At 38.9% G+C, this 20,323-nt stretch overlaps 1 long non-coding RNA gene across 1 annotated transcript in view; it reads right to left on the reverse strand.

Annotated features, from left to right (window-relative positions):
• The window catches only part of LOC138738968 (uncharacterized), a 56,133-nt gene that overhangs the window by 22,539 nt on the left and 13,271 nt on the right, over window positions 1-20,323 (reverse strand). The window contains exon 3 of the long non-coding RNA XR_011341910.1: window positions 10,356-10,693. This is a non-coding gene — a long non-coding RNA (uncharacterized lncRNA). The remainder of the gene's footprint in view (window positions 1-10,355; window positions 10,694-20,323) is intronic.

A 20,323-nucleotide genomic window follows, 5' to 3' on the forward strand; every position in this document is an offset into this window, starting at 1 on the left:
TTGCTTCATTTTCTTTAATATGTTTGTCATAATCTTCTAAGATTTCTTGAAAAGAGTCCAAATTAGCATCATTTGCTTAACCACCTTTTTGAATTCCTTTCAAAATTGTTTAAATTCATCAGTAGATTCTTTTCTGTGTTGTCGAAGCAGTTCCATAATCATATCCAAAGACATAATGCTCCTTTAGCATTTCTTGTATCCATGTTAAAAACAATTACTGTTGTTTATCCAGAAAGTTCACTAAGCGGTGAAGTTTAAGAATAAGGACTTGAAAAACTTGGAAACAGTACAGAAATTTGGAGCAACTTCAGAAAGGTGTTACTCCATCAATGGCCAGAAGGATCTTTGAGAAGATTTACAAGGATATTGCTGGAACTTCATAAACTGAGTCACAGGGAAAGATTAAACAGGTCAGGACATTATTCCCCATAAAGAAGGAGAATGAGGGAGATTTGATGGAGTTTTACAAAATGATAATGAGTATAGACAGAGTAAATTCAAGCAGGCTTTTTTCCACTGACAGTAGGTGAGACAAGAACTATAGGGAAAGGTAAGATGTTTGAAGAGAACATTCAGGGAAATTTCTTCACACAGTTGGCGTGTGGAATGAGCTGCCAGCTGAAGTGATAAATACAGGCTCAATTTTGACATTTAAGAAAAATTTGGACAGGTACATGGATGGGAGGGGTGTGGAGGGCTGTGGGCTGGGTTCAGGTCAGTGGGACAAAGCAAAATGAAATTTGGCACAGACTTGATGGGCTGAAGGGACTGTTGGTGTGATGCTGTATTCTATAGTTCTATGATATGCCCTTGGTTGCACTTCAGCAATCATTTAAACAGGTTCTGAATTTTAGACCTTTATACAGTAATGAATATATTAAATAATGTTTTTTTTACAGAGGGGGAAGATACAATATAAACTCTCATTTATTCCCCCTTCTGGCAGAGGGAACGTGAACCATGTGGTGGAGGGAACGTGAACTGTATGGTGGTGGGTGGGGGGTTGAACCATGTGGTGGTAGGGGTGGTGAACCATGTGGCAGTGGGGGTGGTGAACCATGTGGCAGTGGGGGTGGTGAACCATGTGGCAGTGGGGGCAGGGAACCATGTGGTGCTGGATATATGAACCGTGTGTTGTGGCTACATCCTTTTCTGATTCGATGTTTCTTTTTTCTGGCGTTCTTTTTTTATTTACTTACTAGCTCAACAGATGATCATTGTGGATGATCATTAACATTTTCTCATCAGTTCTTATGAAACAAATTATAAAAAATGCTGAGTTATAACTTGCACCAATTTCAACACCTTTTAATTAATATAAATGGCTGAAAATCAACTTGCAGATGTGGATCAAATCTCTCAGGAACTGAATTGTGCAGTTTTGTGTACACCATGAAAAAAAATGTTCATGCTTACAGAAACTAGGTTTGGGTTTCACCAAAGTCACTCAGCTTCCTCAATAATTGACATTAGGGAGGCCTTGCTCTGTGGATTCAGAATTGGCTTGCCCAGAGAAGGCCGAGGGTAGTTGTTGATGATGCAGGTCAGTGACCAGTGGTGTTTACAGGGTTCTGTCCTCTTTGTGATTTTTTAAAATAAATGACCAGGTTGAGGAAGTGGAAGGGTGAGTTAAGTTTGCTGATATCATGAAAGTGAGTAGTGTTGTGAATAATCTGGAGGGTTTTCAGAGTTTACAAAGGGACAGTGACAGCCTGCAGAGCTGGGCTGAGAAGAGGCAGATGGAGTTTAAACCAAGAAAGTGTGAATCGGTCCATAGAATGCAGAAGGATGTTGTAGATGATTCATATTCTACGTGCAGGGTGGTGACCAGTGGTGTTTGCAGGGATCCGTTCTGGGTCCCTCCACTTTGTGATTTTTGGAAGAGGGTGAGTTAGTAGGTATTCTGATCACACGAAGGTTGGTAGTATTGTGGATAGACTGGAGGGTTGCCAGAGGTTACAGAAGGGACATTAACAGCCTGTAGAGCTGAGCAGAGACATGGCAGATGGAGTTTAACCCAGAAAAGTGCAAAGTGGTTCAGTTCAGCAGGTCAAATTTAAAGGAAGAATACAATGATAATCAGAGTAGTGCAGACAAACTAAGAGATGTAGGGGTTCATGTCCACTCAAAGCAGCTCTACACGTTATAGTGCTGTTAAGAAGGTGCATGGTGGGTTGGCCTTCATTAACCGTGAGATCGAGATCAAGAACCACGAGGCAACGTGACAGCTATACAAGACCTCAGTTGGACCCCACATGGAATATTGAGTTCGGTTCTGGTCATATACTGAGTCGATGTTGCTTCAGAGAGCGATTGAACCAGCTAAACCTGGGTCTGGTAGCATTGCTAGTCAGGCCGGGGTAAAGCAATTGGCTCACAAAAAGGCTAGATTATTTCATCATCTAGTGAAGGGGAAGAAGGAAGAGATGAAGAAGCAGAAATTTATGAAGAATTAGAGGGAGTGGAAATTTTATATCGTGGAGAAGAAGCCCAGCTTATTCAAGGTATGGAAGAAACAAAGGCTAAATATTCTGAAGCTAAACTTCAAGTTACAGATTCTTCAGTTCATACTTCAAAATGATTAAACAATGTCTGTTAGATCTGATGCTAGTACACAATTTTAATATCTCAAAGGTGAAATTAGTTTTATTAAATTAGAAATGGCAAAATATTCTGAGATTTTGAATTTCCCCCCCATCTAAATAATATCTGGCCATTCACCTCTTCTACCAAAGTATATGACTGGACACTTTCCCACGTTGTATTTCTCTTTGCCCATTCTCCGCAAATCTATCCAAGGCTCTCTGCAGCCATTTTGGTATTCTCAGCACCACCTTCCCTACCACGTATTTTTATATTATCTGTAAATTTGGATACAAAGCCATAATCCAAATAATTTTTATACAAAGTTAAAAAAAAACGATCCCAACGTCGACTCCCGCAGAACACCACTGGTAACCATCCAGAATAGGATTCCTTTATTCCTACTCTCTGTTTTGTGCTGATCAACCAATGCTCTACCCATGCTGTATCCTTCCTGTAATTCCATGGGCTCTTATCTTGTTGAGCAGCCTCATGTGTGGCACTTTATCGAAGGCCTTTTGAAAGTCCAATTACACAACATCCACTGAATATCCCATCTATCCAACCTGTGATCTCTTAAAAAAATTGTGATAGGTTTGTCAGGCATAATTTTTCTTTAAGGAATCCATGCTGACTTGGGTCTATCTTTTCTTGCACCTCGAGGTATTCCGTAACTTCATCCTTGACAATCGACTTCCAGCAGTTTCCCAACCACTGACGCCAGACTAATAGGCCTATAGTTTCCTTTCTGCTGCCTCACTCCTTTCTCATATAGAGGTGTGACATTCATGATCCTCCAGTCTCCTGGAACCATGTGATTTGTGGATTTGTGGAAGATCATTACCAAAGTCTCTACAATCTCACAGTTACCTCTTTTAGAACCCTTAATCTTTGATTGTAGCAGTAAAGTAGCAAAACTTAATTTAACCTAAGGGGCAATGTTACATTTCTTTACTTGTATTTTAGATATGTAAGGTATAAGCATTGTTCAAAAGCTTCCAGAGAAAGACACAGCTGAAATATGTACAGCTGAAGAACATGATGCCCAAATTAAACAGAATCCCTGCTGCCTGCATGTGATCCCCTGTATGGGATCCATTTCATAGTCACTTGTTTCCTGAGAACTGGCTTGAGATTTATTCATTGAGCACAGGAGGGTGAGGCGTACAACATCATGAGAGGATTAGACTGGGCTTCTCTGCACCTACCTTAAGTACATGCCCTCTAATATTTACACAAGGACTGAGATTCTGTCTACCATCTCTGTGCCTCTAGTAATTTTACAAACTTCAATCAGTTTTCCTGGTTCCTTGATCCTGCTGCTTATACAGATTAATGGAAAAGGTGGCACTAAACTTGAATCGCTGCATCACAAACTCACATTTTTTCCCAAAGGCACTTCGTTTTTAAAGGTGCAGTACATAAACCGGATAGTGACCATGGAAGTTGGAATCTGCTAAGGAGTGGGTAACAACTCACCTGCTGAATCAACTAGCCCTGAAAATGGATGGCGCTGGAGTGGTGGGCCCATACCCAGCCGTCGCTGGCTGGAGAATATCAGCAGGTCATGTGACATCCATTCGAAATAAAGGAGAACCAATGTTTCCTGCCCAAGCCATTCATCAAGGTATAAGCATATAAATGGTGGATGGGAGATGGGGGGAGGAGGAGGGAGGACGGGGAAGGGATGAGGAGGTCTTACGAAGGTGCAGGTGGGAGGGTAAAAGATAAAAAAAGCTGAGAAGTGATTGGAGGAGAGGGTAGCTCTCTGATAGAAGGGAGGAAAGTGAATAGAGAGCTGGAAGAAAGGAGTCAAAGTTCCTCAGTGGAACTTTAAAAATATTCAGTATCATTCAATTACAACTTTACAAGTATGTCCCCTGATTGAACTTAGTCTTTAAAGTTTCTCAGGGCCACTAACTGCTCTGAATGACTAAAGTACACAAAAAAAATTAGTTATCATTTACTGATGGAAATCATAACAGTTTGGGAAGAGGTCATTCACCAATTGATTTAAAAAACACAGTCTGAAAAATAAGAAGAGGATGGGAGGGGGGAGGAGAAATGAATGCCCTGATGCAAAATGTAGATCATCCCTTTTCCTCTATAGAGACGACTTGACCCATTGTGTTTCACCAGCAGTTTCTTGATGCAGGCTGAACTCTAATTTGGCTGAAGTTGGAGACACAAGATGATGAAATCTGGAGAGAAAAAAATAAAATGCCACGGGAATGGTTGACGTAGTGATTAGCACAACACTGTTACGCCGTCAGCGATCGGGATGGGGTTCGAATCCCATGCTGTCTGTAAGGAGTTTTTCAAAGTTATAAGGATCTTTTTATTCAAGTTAATTTTGCCTCTTTTGAACAATTATGATCCAAATTTAAATGAACAGATGTTTTTTTTAGATTTTTATAAGTTAGACATTTTGTTCTGATTTTTGGCAAATCTAAAAGGTTTTTCCCCCACAGTGGATTAATATCAGATACTTAGAATGATTTATTGGATTTAAGATCAGTCTCAATAGCTGCGATTAAGAATGATTGGGAACGTGATCTCAAAATAACATTTTCAGATGAAGATTGGTACTCTACCCTCAGTTAGTTTAATGATTTTTACTTTGTGCAAGGCACAGTTTATTACATTTTAAGGTGGTGCATAGAACACATATGTCCAAACTTAAATGATCTCATTTTTATGCAGATGTTGATCATTATGTGAGAAGTCCAAACTTTTTGAAGATTCATTGATCCATTTGTTTTGGGAGTGCCCGAATATTTAGAGATTTTGAAAAGATATTTTTCAAACTTTATCAACGAATTTTAAGATTAAAATAGAACCATGTCTATTAATTGCTTTGATTGATTTTTCATATGAGCCAGGTATACCTCTGTCTGCCACTCAAGAGAAAGTTTTAGCCTTTACCATGCTGATAGAGAGACGAGAAATTTTATTAAAATGGAAAGATGACTCTTCACCTTCCCATACACAGTGGTTATGTAATGTAATGCCGTATTTAAGCTTGGAGAAAATTAGATGCAATGTTAAAGATAAAAAGCTTCAATTTATAATGATGTGGGACCCGTTCCTAGATTATTATCATGATTGGAAAAATTAAGAATTTTGAATGTTCCAGAGATTCTCTGTCCAATGTCTGGTGGTCATAATTTTCCCTTTTCTTTTACAAAGGTTACCTTGATGAGAGAGAGGGGGTAGATTAGATTTAGTTTTTAGGTTTAAAAAAAATTTTTTTATCAATTTTTATTTGGATTAATTTTGCAATTATCCATTTCAAAATGGTTATTATAGATGAATTCAATAACTTGTTTCTTATGTGGATTTTTGTTGTACTAGTATGTATATGAGATGATTTATTATGTATTTTACCTATAGTTGGACACCCACAAAACTGATTCCTTTTGATCATCCATGTCAGTGTCTTGTGAAGAAACCTTCCCCATCATGGTTCTCCAGATGATAACCTCTTTCTTTTAAGTCACCACAGAGTTCCTGTTTGTTTCCCTTATTTCAGGTGAATCATCATGCAGCCAGTCCTCCCCTCTTACATGGATGATAAGGGGTTTGACCAGGCTGAACTAAGCACTCACAACCTGTCTTCAATCTGGGTTTTTCCACAAGCTTGCCAGCTTGTCTTGTTCCAGTCCCAGCGTCTGCTCTGAACTGTAGAACTGAATTCTTTCTCTCTCTCAGAGAAAAGCCTGTTTGACTCTCTCTGCTTGCAAAACCACATGATACCCTTAGAACAGCAAGCAACACTCCCAGACAGCCTTTGATCTCTTTAATCTGTTGCTTTTCAAAACAACAATCCATTAGTGAAGTCCATGGGCACTTCCCGAAGCTTTTGCCAAGGCTCCTGGAGCCGGACTGTCTAGCATGAGCAGAGCTCTAGTATTTTAAATGAGATCTATTTTGAAGTGTTTGTATGTGACCTACACTAAAAAATTTGCCACAATTTATCTCCCAAAATCATATCTGTAATCTTTCAGTGAACAACTTTTATAAAAACTTTATTTATTTGAAAGATCATTTGTAATAATACAGCATACATTCCATAAAGACAATTTTATATGTATATATATTAAAAAAACAATAAAAAACAGAAAAAATGTTTAGTCCCGACCCACCCTCCCACCCCATCAGCCAGCTCTCTTAAGGAGAGACAAAAATATATAAACAGAAACTGAATATATAATAAATCAAAATACATCTAAATGCATATGGAAACCACTTATTAACAAAAAAAGAATAATTATCATGTAGATTATATGCAATTTTTTCCATAACAATACAAGCTTTCAATTCATTCTGCCACCGCATTATATTAATCACTATGTTATCTTTCTATGTACTTGCTACACATTTTCAAGCTACAGACAATGCTAAGCGTACAAATGCAATATGAAATTTATCCAACCCTAATCCCTTTAAAGGAATCATATAACCCATTAAAAAAATAGATGGATCTAGTGGTAACTTAATGTCATATAATTTTTCCAAAGTTAACCTAATTTCTTGCCAAAAAGGTTGTACATGAACATAAGACCAAACAACATGTAAAAAAGTACCAGTACATACATCACATCTAAAACAAGAATCCGAATTACTAAAACCATATTTTTTCAATTTCTCTGGGGTTAAATACAACTGATGTAAAAAGTTATAATTAACCATTCCATACCACACATTCGTCAATTTAGTAACACTATCATGACACACATCTGCCCAGTAGTCTTCAGGAAAAATAAAAGCTAAATCATCTTCCCATTTAAGCTTAGACTTCTCCCATTCCTCCATATTATTTTGTAATACTTAGTACATAACAGAAATATAACCTTTTTTTGGTATAGAAGAAATCAAAGACTCAAATTCCATCAATACAGGTAAAATCATCTCTCTACCATACATATCTTTCACCAAAGCTCAAAGTTGATAATAAACAAATAATTTTCGGCAATATCAAAACATTCTTTCAATTGATTAAAAGAAGGAAACTGTCTTTCTACAAAACAATCCTGTAACATCTTTATACCCTTAGAGTTGCAACTCTTTAAATTATTATTAAACATTTAAAAAGAAAAAAGCTGATTATTATATAATGGGGTTAAAATTGACAATTTACCTTTTGATCCTAAAATCTTATTTTTTAGTCAATACCTTAAAGATGTTTTAATATTGGCATATTATATTCCCACAACAAATTTACATTCCATCGAAATATAAATTGATGTACCTCAACTTCAGAAATACAAGCCATCTCAACTTTAGCCTAATTCGTGGGTTGGTCCAAATCCATCAATCTACTTATAAATTTCAACTGGGCTGCTTCATAATAATTTTGAAAATGGGGTAATTGAAGCCAACCAAATGCATACTTCCAAGTAAGTTTATATAATGCTATCCGTGGTAATTTGCCTTTCCATAAAAATTCTCTCGTAGCTTTATTTAAATCCTGAAAATATCCCTTTGAAAGAGAACAGGGCATTGATTGAAATAAATATTGAATTCGAGGAAAAATATTCATCTTAATTACAATTAACTCAGCCAATTAAAGTTAACGGGAGATCTTTCCATTTAATTAAATGTGCTTTAATCTTTTTTAACAAAGGAGCATAATTTAACATATAAAGATTGATAGTCAACATTGACAATTATTCCTAAATATTTAATTTCATCAGACCATTTCAATTTAATAATACTTTTATATTCTGACTGGCAAAATTTCACTCTTATCCCACTTAACCTTGTATCCAGATAATGTTCCATATGTGGCAATTATTGTTCTGGATTTATCAAATATATCAAAACATCATCTGCAAATAAATTAATCTTATACTCTTCATCCATAACTCTCATCCCTCTTATCTGTTCATTCTGTCTTATTGTTTGAGCTAACAGTTCAATAGCCAATGCAAACAGGGCTGGTGACAATGAACATCCTTGTCGGGTCAAGTGTGTCAATTTAAACGGTAATAAAACTTGAACATTTGTCACCACCCTGGCAATCGGGTTCGTATATAAAGCTTTAACCCAACTAATAAAAAAAGGGCCAAATTTAAACTTTTCCAATACCTTAAATAAAAAATCCCATTCAACCATGACAAAAGCTTTTCGGCATCAAGCACAACCAAATATGGTTGGACTGCTGTCGATATGCATTGACCAAAGTAATTAATCAAAGAATATTATCTGAAGCATTTCTATTCTTAATAAAACCTGTATTAATTTAGATAAATACTTGGCAAGTCGATTCGCTAACACTTTTGCTATGATTTTATAATCGACATTCAGTAAGAGATATTTCACTGAACTCCTTAACCAAGATCACAGGAGCCACCTTCCCAGTAGGCCCACAGCTTTGTGTTCTGGGGAATTTTACCACAAACTAATTTTCAAATTAAATTCAAAGAAATTGCCTTATGTGTGGCCAAGAAGTGCATAGCAGTAACATGGAAGTCTAACTCCCATCTACTAATGGTGGTCTAATGATGAAAAGCTAATGATGATGAAAAGCTGCATCCTACTTGAAAAGATCACATACAATCTCAGGAAGGGATATAACACCTTTCTAAAAATCTGTCAGCCTTATTTAGAGCATATAGGTACCTCGCTGGTACAAATCTAGGGTGACACTTGCTACAGGCCAGCCTGTAGACCTCAGTAAAGATTTGAACCCTGTGGGATTATCGTGTCTCCATATGTTTTACTGTACACACAGAAAATGGGATGATGTGTTTGTGTTTCTTTTTCTTTGTTCTTTCTCTGTTGAATAGGATTTATATAGAGTGGAGGGGGTGGAGGGAGGGATTTATATTTGATATGATGGTTGATTGTTAATTATATTAAAATGATAAATAAAATATTATTAAAAAATCCAAAATCTGAAACCTGAAAGGTCAGGCAGTGGGGCTGAGTGGGAAAAGGGATGAAATGGTAGGGCAGGCTCGATGGGTCGAGCCCATTTCTCCTCCTATCTCTTACAGTCTACCCTCCACCTGTGACCCTGCACTCCTGCCCCTGCCCATTCCTCCCGCCAAATCAGAATCAGAATTTATTGTCAGGAACAAGTTACAAAATTCAGTTTTTGTGGCAGCATCACAGTGTAAACAGTCATATTATAACCATCTTACAACAATAATATAAAAAAATAATAACAATACTAGTGCACGAAAAGTAAGGCATTGATTATTCAGAAATCTGATGGCTGCGAGGAAGAAGCTGTCCTTGTGTCGCTGAGTGCTCGTCTTTAGGCTCCAGGACCCTCTGATGTTTATTCTTGTCCTGAGAGTTGGCAATGATGCAACCAGCTAGAATGCTCTCCATGGTCCACCTGTAGACATTTTCACGAATCCTCGGAGATGCACCGAATCTACTCAAGCTCCTCACAATGATTGCATCAATGTGTAAGTTCCAGGACAGATCCTCCGAGGTGTTGACACTCAGGAATTTGAAGTTCTTGACTCTTTCCACTACTGAGTCCAAGATGAGGATGGGGTCATCATCCTCTCCTCTCCTCTCCTGCCCCCTCTCCCCACTTTTAAATCCTAGGGCCCTGCCCCTTTTTGCTTATGTCTGATGAGGTCCCAGGCCTGAAATATTGGTTACCTTTTGCATCCTATAGATGCTGAGTGACCTGCTATGCTTCTCTGGTATTTTGTATATTCTAAACAACTACCTGCACTGTGATTTTTCCTTTTCAACCTCAGTAACATGTTCATTTCTATCATTCGAAAAACTTAAAATTCTATCTTTACCTTTTACATCCAAGTGCACATTGCCAGCCAGTTTTCCTTTTGGAAACGTGTGAAAAATGCAGGAATACCAGCCTTTGTCTGATTGGAGAACTCCTTTGATTGTGATCAGGAACCTTGTCCATTGACCTCCAATTTCATTCGTTCATCATACATGATTGTGCTGTTTGTGGACACTTGGTACACAACCAGTTTAGTTCTTTCCGTTCTGTTACTGAATTTTTCCCATTCAATGAGTACGAGATGGAGATCTTCATTGGAAATGGCACAATGTAATGCTGCTAAATCACCTTTCTCTGCAGTTACTGACCCACTTGTTTCAAGTTCTTGTGCTTTAAAGCCTGGTTTGGGGGCAGGTGGAGTTGGAGTTGGAAAAGGACAATGAAGATATTGAGAATTCGTCATTTCATAAATTTATGATAAAAGCAGATAGTTACAAATGCATTAAGACCATCAGAGAGAGGAGCAGAATTACGCCATTCTGCCCATTGAGCCTGCCCCATCATTCCATCATAGACGATTTACTCTTCTTTTCAAACCCATTTACCTGGCTTCTCCCCATAACTCTTGATTCCCTTCCTAATCAAGAATCTATCTACCTTCAACTTAAATGTACCTAATAACTTGGCCTCTAAAGCCATCCATGGCAATAAATTCTATAGATTCACCATCTTCTGGGTTAAGAAATTCCTCCTTGTTTCTGTCCTAAATGAACATTTTTGCTTTCTGGTCTCAGACTCTCCCATCACAATTATAGGAAGGATATGGGGAAGTCTCTAGTTATAAAGATAACTGGGAAAAAAGTGAGATTATGCCCTTAGCTGTGAGTGATTATACAAATTGTAAAATAGTCACAAAATTTAAATGGCCAAATATTGAGGTATTAGAATTAATAATAATTTGAAAAATTTATATAAATTGAATTATTTACCTGGATGCAGACTTTTAAAAGTGGAATAATTCACCTATTACTTTAATTGGTAGAGTAAACTGTGTTAAAGTGAATGTTTTTCCCTCAAATTCAATATCTTTTTCAATCAATTTCCATTCCAATTCCTTCAAATTTTTAAAAAGATTTAAATATGGTGGTTAAGAAATTTTAATGGAAAGATAAAATGCCAAGGGCCTCTTTGGAAAAACTATCTGGAAATACGACTTAAGGGATTTGCATCTTCCTCATTTTAAGAATTATGTAAAGCAGCTCAATTGAGTTTCTTAAATGTATTGTTTAATTTAGATAGTATTCCATTTTGGGCTTCTGTTGAATTACAGCAGGATGAGAGAGGAATTGGCCTAAGTAGATTGGAAGGGGACACTAGAAGTGAAAACGGCAGAGCATCAATGAATGAAGTTTCTATGAGAAATGAGGAAGGTGCAGGATAAATAGAGACAAAAAAAGGAGAATATTCAATGGAAAAATATCACAACTGTGGCTGTCAATGGCAGCAAGAGAAGGAAGCAAAAAATTATTGGGAAGATGGAGAATTGGGAAGTTTCTGAAAAATTGCAGAAGAGAAATAAAAATGATAAACTATTACAAACATTCTGTTTTGAAGGGTATCAGGCAAGAGAAGTGAGTGTAGTTATTATTTCAAGGGAGGTGTTCAGGAAGCTGAATGGTTGAAGGGTTGGTAAGTCTCCTTGAAAAGATGGATTGCACCCTCGGGTCCGCAAGTAGAGGTGGAGATTGTGGAGGAATAATTCAATTCTGGCATGGTCCCGGAGGACTAGAAAATGACAAATGTTGTCCCCACTATTCAGGAAGGAAGGGGGCAGCAGAAAGGACGTTAGTGACTGGTTAGTCTGATGTCAGTAGTTGGGAAGATGTTGGAGTTGATTAAAGTCATGGAGGCACATGACAGGATAGGCCAAAGCCAGAAAGGTGTCCTTAAGGGAAAATCTTGCTTGACAAATTGATTGGAGTTCTTTGAGAAAGTGAGAAGCCGCTGGGTAAGGGAGATGCAGTGGATGTGTGTATTTGGATTTTCAGAAGGCCTTTGATAAGGTGCTAAACATGAGGCTACTTAACAAGATAAAAGCTCGTGGTATAAAGTGGGGAGAGCATTGGCTGATTGGCAGGAAGCAGGGAGCCGGAGTATAGGGAACATATTCTCCTTGGCTGTCATTTGTTCTACAGTGGCCATTGTTGGGCTGCTTCTTTTTATGTTGTATATTAATGATTTAGATCATGGAATACATGGCTTTGTGTCCAATATTTTAGACATAGGCTATTCAGCCCATCGAGTCTGCCCCCCATTAAATCACAAACTGATCCATTTTTCCACACAGCCCCACAGAGCCTTCTCCCCAAATCATTTGATGTCCTGGCTAATCAAGAAAATATCATTCTCTGTCTTAAATACTCCCAATGATACATGCCATTTTTATAGCAACATAATCCTTAATATCTGTTATCCCATTTACATTTTTCATCGTTCACAGAGCTGCTTTGATTATTTGATGATTTTTTTTTGGACTGGTTTGGAAGGAACAGAAAATGTACCAGCTCTATGCTCTAAATGCTGATTAATTTGTGTGCAAAGGTTTCTCCCAGATAGAACACTCAGCCTTTATTGTCTTGCACAACACTGGATTTCGGAGCACGAGGCCAATCTGCAGAATTATAAAATCTGACATTAATCTTCTGGAATTTGCGGTGCCTGTGAGTGGCTAAAGGTGGCAGAGGCAGCAAGTCGAAGTCGACTCTGAATCTGCCTGCCTGCCCAGTTTTGATTGAAAACAGAATCTGTGATGGTAGTCCAGTCTAACCCTGTTGTCAAATCTTTTCAGCCAATTTATTATTTCATGATTTTGACATGACGAAGGGCTCCCCTAGTTATTCTTCTGAAATGCATGTCATGACGCAAACAGCCCCACCTTTTAGCTTTAAGGCCGAGGTGATAGCAGTCAGGAAAATGGGAGGAGCATCCCTTCGTTTGGAAGTGAAAGTGCTGCGAAAACTTGATGCTTGTGCAATGGTGTACCTGCCACCTTGAACTGTCCCTCTGGAAGGTGGCCCTGTTTGGAGTATGGGTCACCATACTGCTGAAATGATGCTGTTGTAGTGAGTGTGCTAACCGAGTGAATGAGCGAGGCCAGCAGCACAGTTGGCTCGTTGGACCTTGCGAGCCTTATTTTGACCAAGGTGCTGCCGCCTTTAAGGCTTTCGGAGCTCCGGCCCCTGCACATGACTTAAGTGTGCTACCTTCGCGCATGCGGGCCCCGAGCTTCGACCAGAAATGAAGGCCATGTGGCGCCATCTTTTATGCGGCTCCTCCAATGGTGGGCACACAACACATGGAGCCGGTTCGCCTGGCTATCGAATATGGGAGTCACCAAACACTGTCAAGCTGGAAAAGTTGCAGAATTTATGAGGATGTTGCCAGGACTCGGGGGCCTGTGCTATAGGGAGAGGTTAGAGGTTATTCCTTGGAATGCTGGAGAATGAGGGGTGTACAAAATCATGAGGAATAGATTGGGTGAACGCACAGAGTCTTTTTCTCAGATTAGGGCTGGGGGTATCAGTAACTAGAGGTTTAAAGAGAGGGGGGAGAGATTTAACAGAATCTTTTTACACACAGGGTGGAGGGCGTATGGAATGGGCTGCTGGAGGAGGTGAGTGAGGAGGGTACGACTGCAATATTTAGAAAAAAACTGGATAGGATGGATTTTCAAGACATTCATAAAATACTCAGAAAATGTTAAAATCAAATAATGCATTAGTGCATAGAATCAAAGAGCTCTACAGCATTGCAAAAGGCCATTCAGCTCTTCTAATCCATGTCTATGGTTGGATCCATGCCTATTATTCTGCCTAGTCACCTTGACTTGCACCTGTACCATAGCCCTCCATGCCCCTCCCATCCATATACCTCTCCAAATATTCCTTAAATGCCCATTCCACACCGTCACCATTCTCTCTGGGTGAATTTCCTGAAATGTTCCCCTTAAACATTTCACCTTTCACTCTTAACCCAAGCTTCGGCTTCTATTCTCACCTAATCTCAGTGGCATTTATTCTACTTGTATCCCTCTTTATTTCATATATAATATCTCGATCAAATCTCCCCTCCAGGGAATAAAGTCCTAAATTGTTTAATCTCTGCACTATTTCAACCTTCCCTGTCGGTAGGTCACCAGAACTGCACACAATACTCCAAATTTGACGTCACTCATGTCTTATAGAGCTTCACCGTAACCATCCCAACTCTGATACTCAATTAAAAGTGTTAAAAGGAGCAAAACATGCAAGTGTGCAGACACCGAATTTGAAGTAAGAACACAAAATACTGGATCAACTCAACAGTTCAAACAGTGTCCTTTATGCAGCAAAGATAACCAGTGTTGCGGGCTTGAGGTGTGAGCAGGTGGCAGGGGGGAGGCGAATGGGGGTTTGCCTTGGATTTTATGGGGAGTGCAGTGTCAGAGGATCTTGAAAACCATAGCACAGTCTGCAGCCTCTGTCCTTTAATCTATGCGTTTGTTGGCATCTGAAGAGTGGCAATGTTGGAGGGATGCATTTGGAATTCAACAATTAATCCAGGGCAAAAAAAAAGCATAAAGTTACAGTGGGACTGACACCAATTTTGGGACAAAATCAGGTCAGATTTAGATTGAGAAAACAATGGAGCAAAAATACTCCTGTTTCTTGCGTTCTAAGTATAAATCACAATAGGATGCTCTGCTGAGCCTTGATCTGACAGCAGAATAAACTTGGAAGCTTTGTTCAGTTTCTGATTGATCTCGGCATGTGAACGTGGAACAGGCATTGGTTCTCATGTTCTTCTGTCTGAATGCTCGTGTGTTGGTCGCCAGGAAGACCCGTATATTGCCTGATGCGTTTGGAATCATATGTATTCCAACCATCCAGGCAGGGATGGCTTTGGTTTTTAAATATTGGGTCAGCGAGCTTCAATTCTTCACAATAAACCCATGGAAGAACATTTTCTCTCTCCTGATTTGTTTTGGCAGTTTGAATAGTGCTGGTCATCTACAGAATAAAAATAGCAAAAAAGTGGACATTTTCTGAAAATGTTACAATAGCTGACTACCGAAAAATTCAAAAGAAGTTTAGGAAACTATAGGGATTTGAAATGTTGAATTCTATGACTCATGCTTTGCCAATATTAATCTGTACGATATAATATTTTTAGCAGAATTAATACTTTAATGCAGATTGGTTAAACTGTTCAAAACCTCTCTATTATCTTTCTGCATCTTATTCAAATTACATTCCCAGGAAATTGTGTTTTTTCACTGCGGGCATGTTCAAGGACGAAACAGCCTATGCAATGAATCTCTTGTTCTGGGCAGAAGACAATACGTTGGGAAAAGAAGAGGTTAATTGTAATCCCGCAAAATCGAGATTCTCGGAATAATTACAGGGATAATGCCACTTAAATCAAGGATGTTGCCTTGAATTTGCAGCAATTCCCTTTATGCAAGGAAACACTTTCTTCCCCCACCATTTGGAGCCAATTATCTTTCAATGGCCTAGATTGAGTGAATGATAGTTTTGAAAAAAAAGAAGGAAAGTTGCTTTTATTTATGTGCAGGGCATAATCAAACTTCTCTCTTGCCTTGGTTCTGTCTTCCAGCACAATCAAACAACTTTTATCCTTTGCTTAAATGGTTGAATTATACACTGCATCAGTGAAATTACTTTGCCAATTTTTTTTAAATGCAATTAACTGTGAAAAAAATAATTACTACTTAAGTTATATTCAGGCTGAAGATTCTCTGACTTCAGTTATATCAAGCTAATTTCTCAATCTTCATTGTAAGTAGTCGACAGGGGAGACCACATAAAATTATGTTTAACAGGCCTTGAAATAATTTAGACACTTCCACCAACATAAAGCAAGTTCATGGAGAAGCAACAATGCACAGTACAACATGTCCAATGGACTCTCCTGTGGCAAGTAATATCAGAGATGGCTGTCTGGGGTGTCCCACTGCCCAAGGACAACACCATCTTCACAGAGAAGTGTCAGAAAATGAACGCATAAATTTATCCTCAGTTCAGAGGGGAATATTATTCATCTGAATTGCAACATAATCCCAAATGGAACACAAAAGAGTCATCGACATAATAGCTCAGACCATTCCGATTTCCCTGAATCCCTGTTTCATTCTTTAATTTTGCAGGAAATGTAATCTTTCTGATTTGTAAGACAGAACGTGCTTTCATGAGATGCTAATCCAGTAGGTCTACTTAGAATTTTATATCTAGCCAAATGCCTATCATGTAATTGAACAGATGAAAGTGATGCATGATACTGAAACTATAAACCAAAGTACAGAATTTAGAAATTTCTTTTTCCATGTCACGTCTATTCCTGTCAAAAATGGACAATTTATTTGAATAAGATCTATTTGTCCGTGGATTTTGGCCCAACATCTAATTTCTGGCATATTATTTTTAAACGTTCTTTGTCATTTTCTTGTGCTTGCTTTGGATTATTGGGTTGACATTAATTTTCGATGTCTTCGAGATTGTTCTATTCATTCATATTTCATTTTAATTCAAGGTGGTGTTGTTAAATTTCCTCTGATATAATTGTATTGGAATCTTTTCTATAATTCCATATTCCTCATTTTAAATCCATGAATTGGCTTTTCAAGGGTAGTGTAGTTGGCACAGCAGTTAGTGCAATGTCTTTACGGTGCCAGCAATCGGACAGGGGTTCAAATCCCATGCTATCTGTGAGGATAGCTCATTCTCCCCGCATCTCCATGGTTTCTCCTGGGGGCTCCTGTTTCCTCCTGCTGTTCAAAAAAGTACCTGGGGTTGTAGGTTAATTGGGTGCAAATTGGGCAGCATGGACTCATGGGGTGAAATAACCTGTTACCATGCTCTATGTTTAAATTTTTTAAATTAAATCTCTCTAAATCTCGAAACTACTGCTCTAAAACCTCTTTCTTTACATTGGTTTTCATTTTTGCAATGGGCAGGTTAAGGAACCTTATAAATAAAATATACACTTCAAAAAGAAAATAGTTTTGCATTATTTCTTAACCCTATATATGGTGAGCTCAGCGTTAGTCACGTCTGACACAGGAAGCTGCAGATTTACACTAGTTACAGTATCAGAGTTTTACAGCTTGGTCAGAAGCCCTTTAGTGAAATATGTCCATACTGACCAAAATATCTACTCAAGTTAATCCCATTTGCCTGCATTTTGTCCCATATCCTTCTAAACCTTTCCGACTCATGGACCTGTTTAAATGTGGTTTAAACATTGTACTTGTCTCCACTTTTACCACTTCCTCTGGCAGCTCGTTCCACAGTTGTCATCCCCCACCCTTTGTGTGCAGGTGTCCTTCTGGTCCCCTTTAAATCTATCCCTTCTAACCTTACATTTATGCCTCCAGTTTTAGATTTGCCTAGCATAGCAGTTAGTGTGAGGTTAGTGCAGCACCTACCACCCAAGTTCAAACTCCGCGCTGTCTGTAAGGAGTTTGTACGTTCTTCCCCTGTCTGCATGGGTTTCCTCCATGTGTGCCCATTTCCTCCCGCCCTTCAAATATATATGAGGCTTGTAGGTTGTGATGGAATATTTGGAGATGTTTATGGGAGAAAAATTGGTAAAATTAGAGTAGTTTACATACATACACTCACTTTAAAACAGATCTTATTTGAAATACTGAAGAATTCATATTCAGTGACTTTACATAAACTATGGAGAATGCTATGCACATTTCACAAGTACATGCTAATTGAAATGGTCATGAAATGAATAGACCATTGTCTTGGAAGAGTCAGGTCATCTGTGTTGGACTTTTTTTTTACAAGACTTTTGACCTCTCTGAAAGGTCTTCATTCAAAGGTCATTGAGAGAGATTTGTTTACCTAAAACAACAGATGGGAGCAGAAGACTGACTCCTATTGTTTGCTGGAGAAGAAGGGAGTTTTGCAAGTGAGAGAAAGAGAAGGGCATGTGGCTGGTAGTTGGAATCTCAGAGAGAGAGATAGGGAGAGGGAGAGAGAGAGATAGAGAGACTGAACAGGGTCAGCCAGGAGAAGCTTGTTGAAACTTAAACAGAAGCTCCAGAGTGGTGGATGGATGGAAGTGCTATCTGTCTGATGTTTCTCTTGGAATAAGTGGAACAGAAAGGAACTCTGTGCTAGCTTGAAAAAAAGAGGTTATTATTTGGAGAACCCTGATGGGGAAAGTTTCATCAGCGAGACATTGAGGTGACTAATGGTGATACCTCAGTTGTGGAAATCCTGGAACAACACATATTTCTCTCTGCAAACCTACAAGAACCTTCTTGAGTGGTAAACATGTACCTTTCCAGCACCAAAGCCTGGTGAACTTTATACATGTTAAATTCTGTGCACAGTATAAGAATTGCCTGCAACCAGAGAACTTGGAAGAATGAGAGGTGAGATTGAACTGTGAACCAAAGAATTTTTCTTAAATTTACATACACACACATCACATACACGCGCTAAGAATTAGAAGGGGGTTAAGTTGGGTAGTTAAGTTAATAGTGATAAGTTAAAGTTTGATACTGTTTTCATATTTAAAGATAATTAAAAACAACTTTTGTTTAATTAACAATTTGTTGTGGTGAATATCTATTGCTGCTGGGTTTTGGTGTCCTTTGGGCTCATAAAAAGGTTAATGGGGTGAAATTGGGCATCAAGGGTTTCAATAGCTGGAATTGGTTTATGTTGTGTTGTATATATTTTAAAAAAGTTAAAATTTACAGCGTTGACCAATGGAAACCAATTCCACAACAATCTAAACCTTCCCTCTATTTTGCATCCATGTGCCTCTCTAAGAGTTTTTTGAATGTCACTATTGTACCAGCCTCCACCACCACCCCTGCCAATGCATTCCAGGCATCCACCACTCTCTGTGTGAAACACATACCTCCGACATCTCCCTTAAACTCACCTCCACCCACCTTAAACAGATGGCCTCTGGGATTTTCTATTGCCACCCTGGAAAAAATTGTTGGCTGTCCACTGGTAATCTTATATACCTCCATTAAGCCACCTCTTATCTCTTGTCGCTCCAAAGAGGAAAGCCCGAGCTAGCTTTCTCACTATCATTCTCCAACCCAGCCATGCCTCTCTACAGCATCTGCGTCCTTTCTTCCACTATCCACGATACAACCAATTTTTATGTCATCAGACTCGATGGGCATATACAAAAGACTGGGCTGATGTTCCCTGGGAATACAGAAGGAATTCTGCTGGAACAAACTCTATTCTCTCCGGTGGACATGCGGTGTCTTGACCCAAGATTTTAACCGTCCTCCCCCTTCACAGATTTTGCCTGACCCACTAGGTTCCTTAATGTGCTTCACTTCTCCTCAGTATCTTACCGATCTCATGCTCTTGAAGCCAGTAAACACAGAATGTACACAAATGTGCTGGAGAAACCCAGCAGGTCCTGCAGCATCCATAGGAAGTCAAAGGTAATTAATGTTTTAGCCCTGGATCCTTGCAAGACTTGAAACATCGGTTGCCCTTTGTTTCTGTGGATGCTGAGTTTCTCCAGTGTGTTTGTGTATTGCATTTGACCCCAACATCTGCAGACAATTTTGAAAATAGTGTGCATTGGGAGTGGTTGAGGGGAGGGTAGGATAGTCAGTGCCATGCTCTTATACAAGGAGTTAGATGGGACAATATTAATGCTGGACTCTCCATGTTTATCGGCAGGATCCCCAGTGCACCAAACACCATGCATATCTCTCTGACAATCTGGAGCTCACCAACCACACTTACTCATCTTAGGTTCTGGGGAACAGGGCTATTCTTTATTGCCACTGGGACCCCAGCACCCAGATGACACCTCTGACATGATCTCTGAACTCTGCACAGAAGGAACCTTCTGCTGATGGCTGGTATGAGGGAAATATCAACTGAGTGGCCCCCAATTGCTGTATTTCTTCTGCTTTTGGCATTTAAAGGTGAGAAGAATGGTACCAAGAAAGAGGAAGAAGAAAAAGTGTGT

Source organism: Narcine bancroftii, chromosome 7 (genome assembly GCF_036971445.1).
Source record: "Narcine bancroftii isolate sNarBan1 chromosome 7, sNarBan1.hap1, whole genome shotgun sequence".
NCBI classification, from domain to species: domain Eukaryota; kingdom Metazoa; phylum Chordata; class Chondrichthyes; order Torpediniformes; family Narcinidae; genus Narcine; species Narcine bancroftii.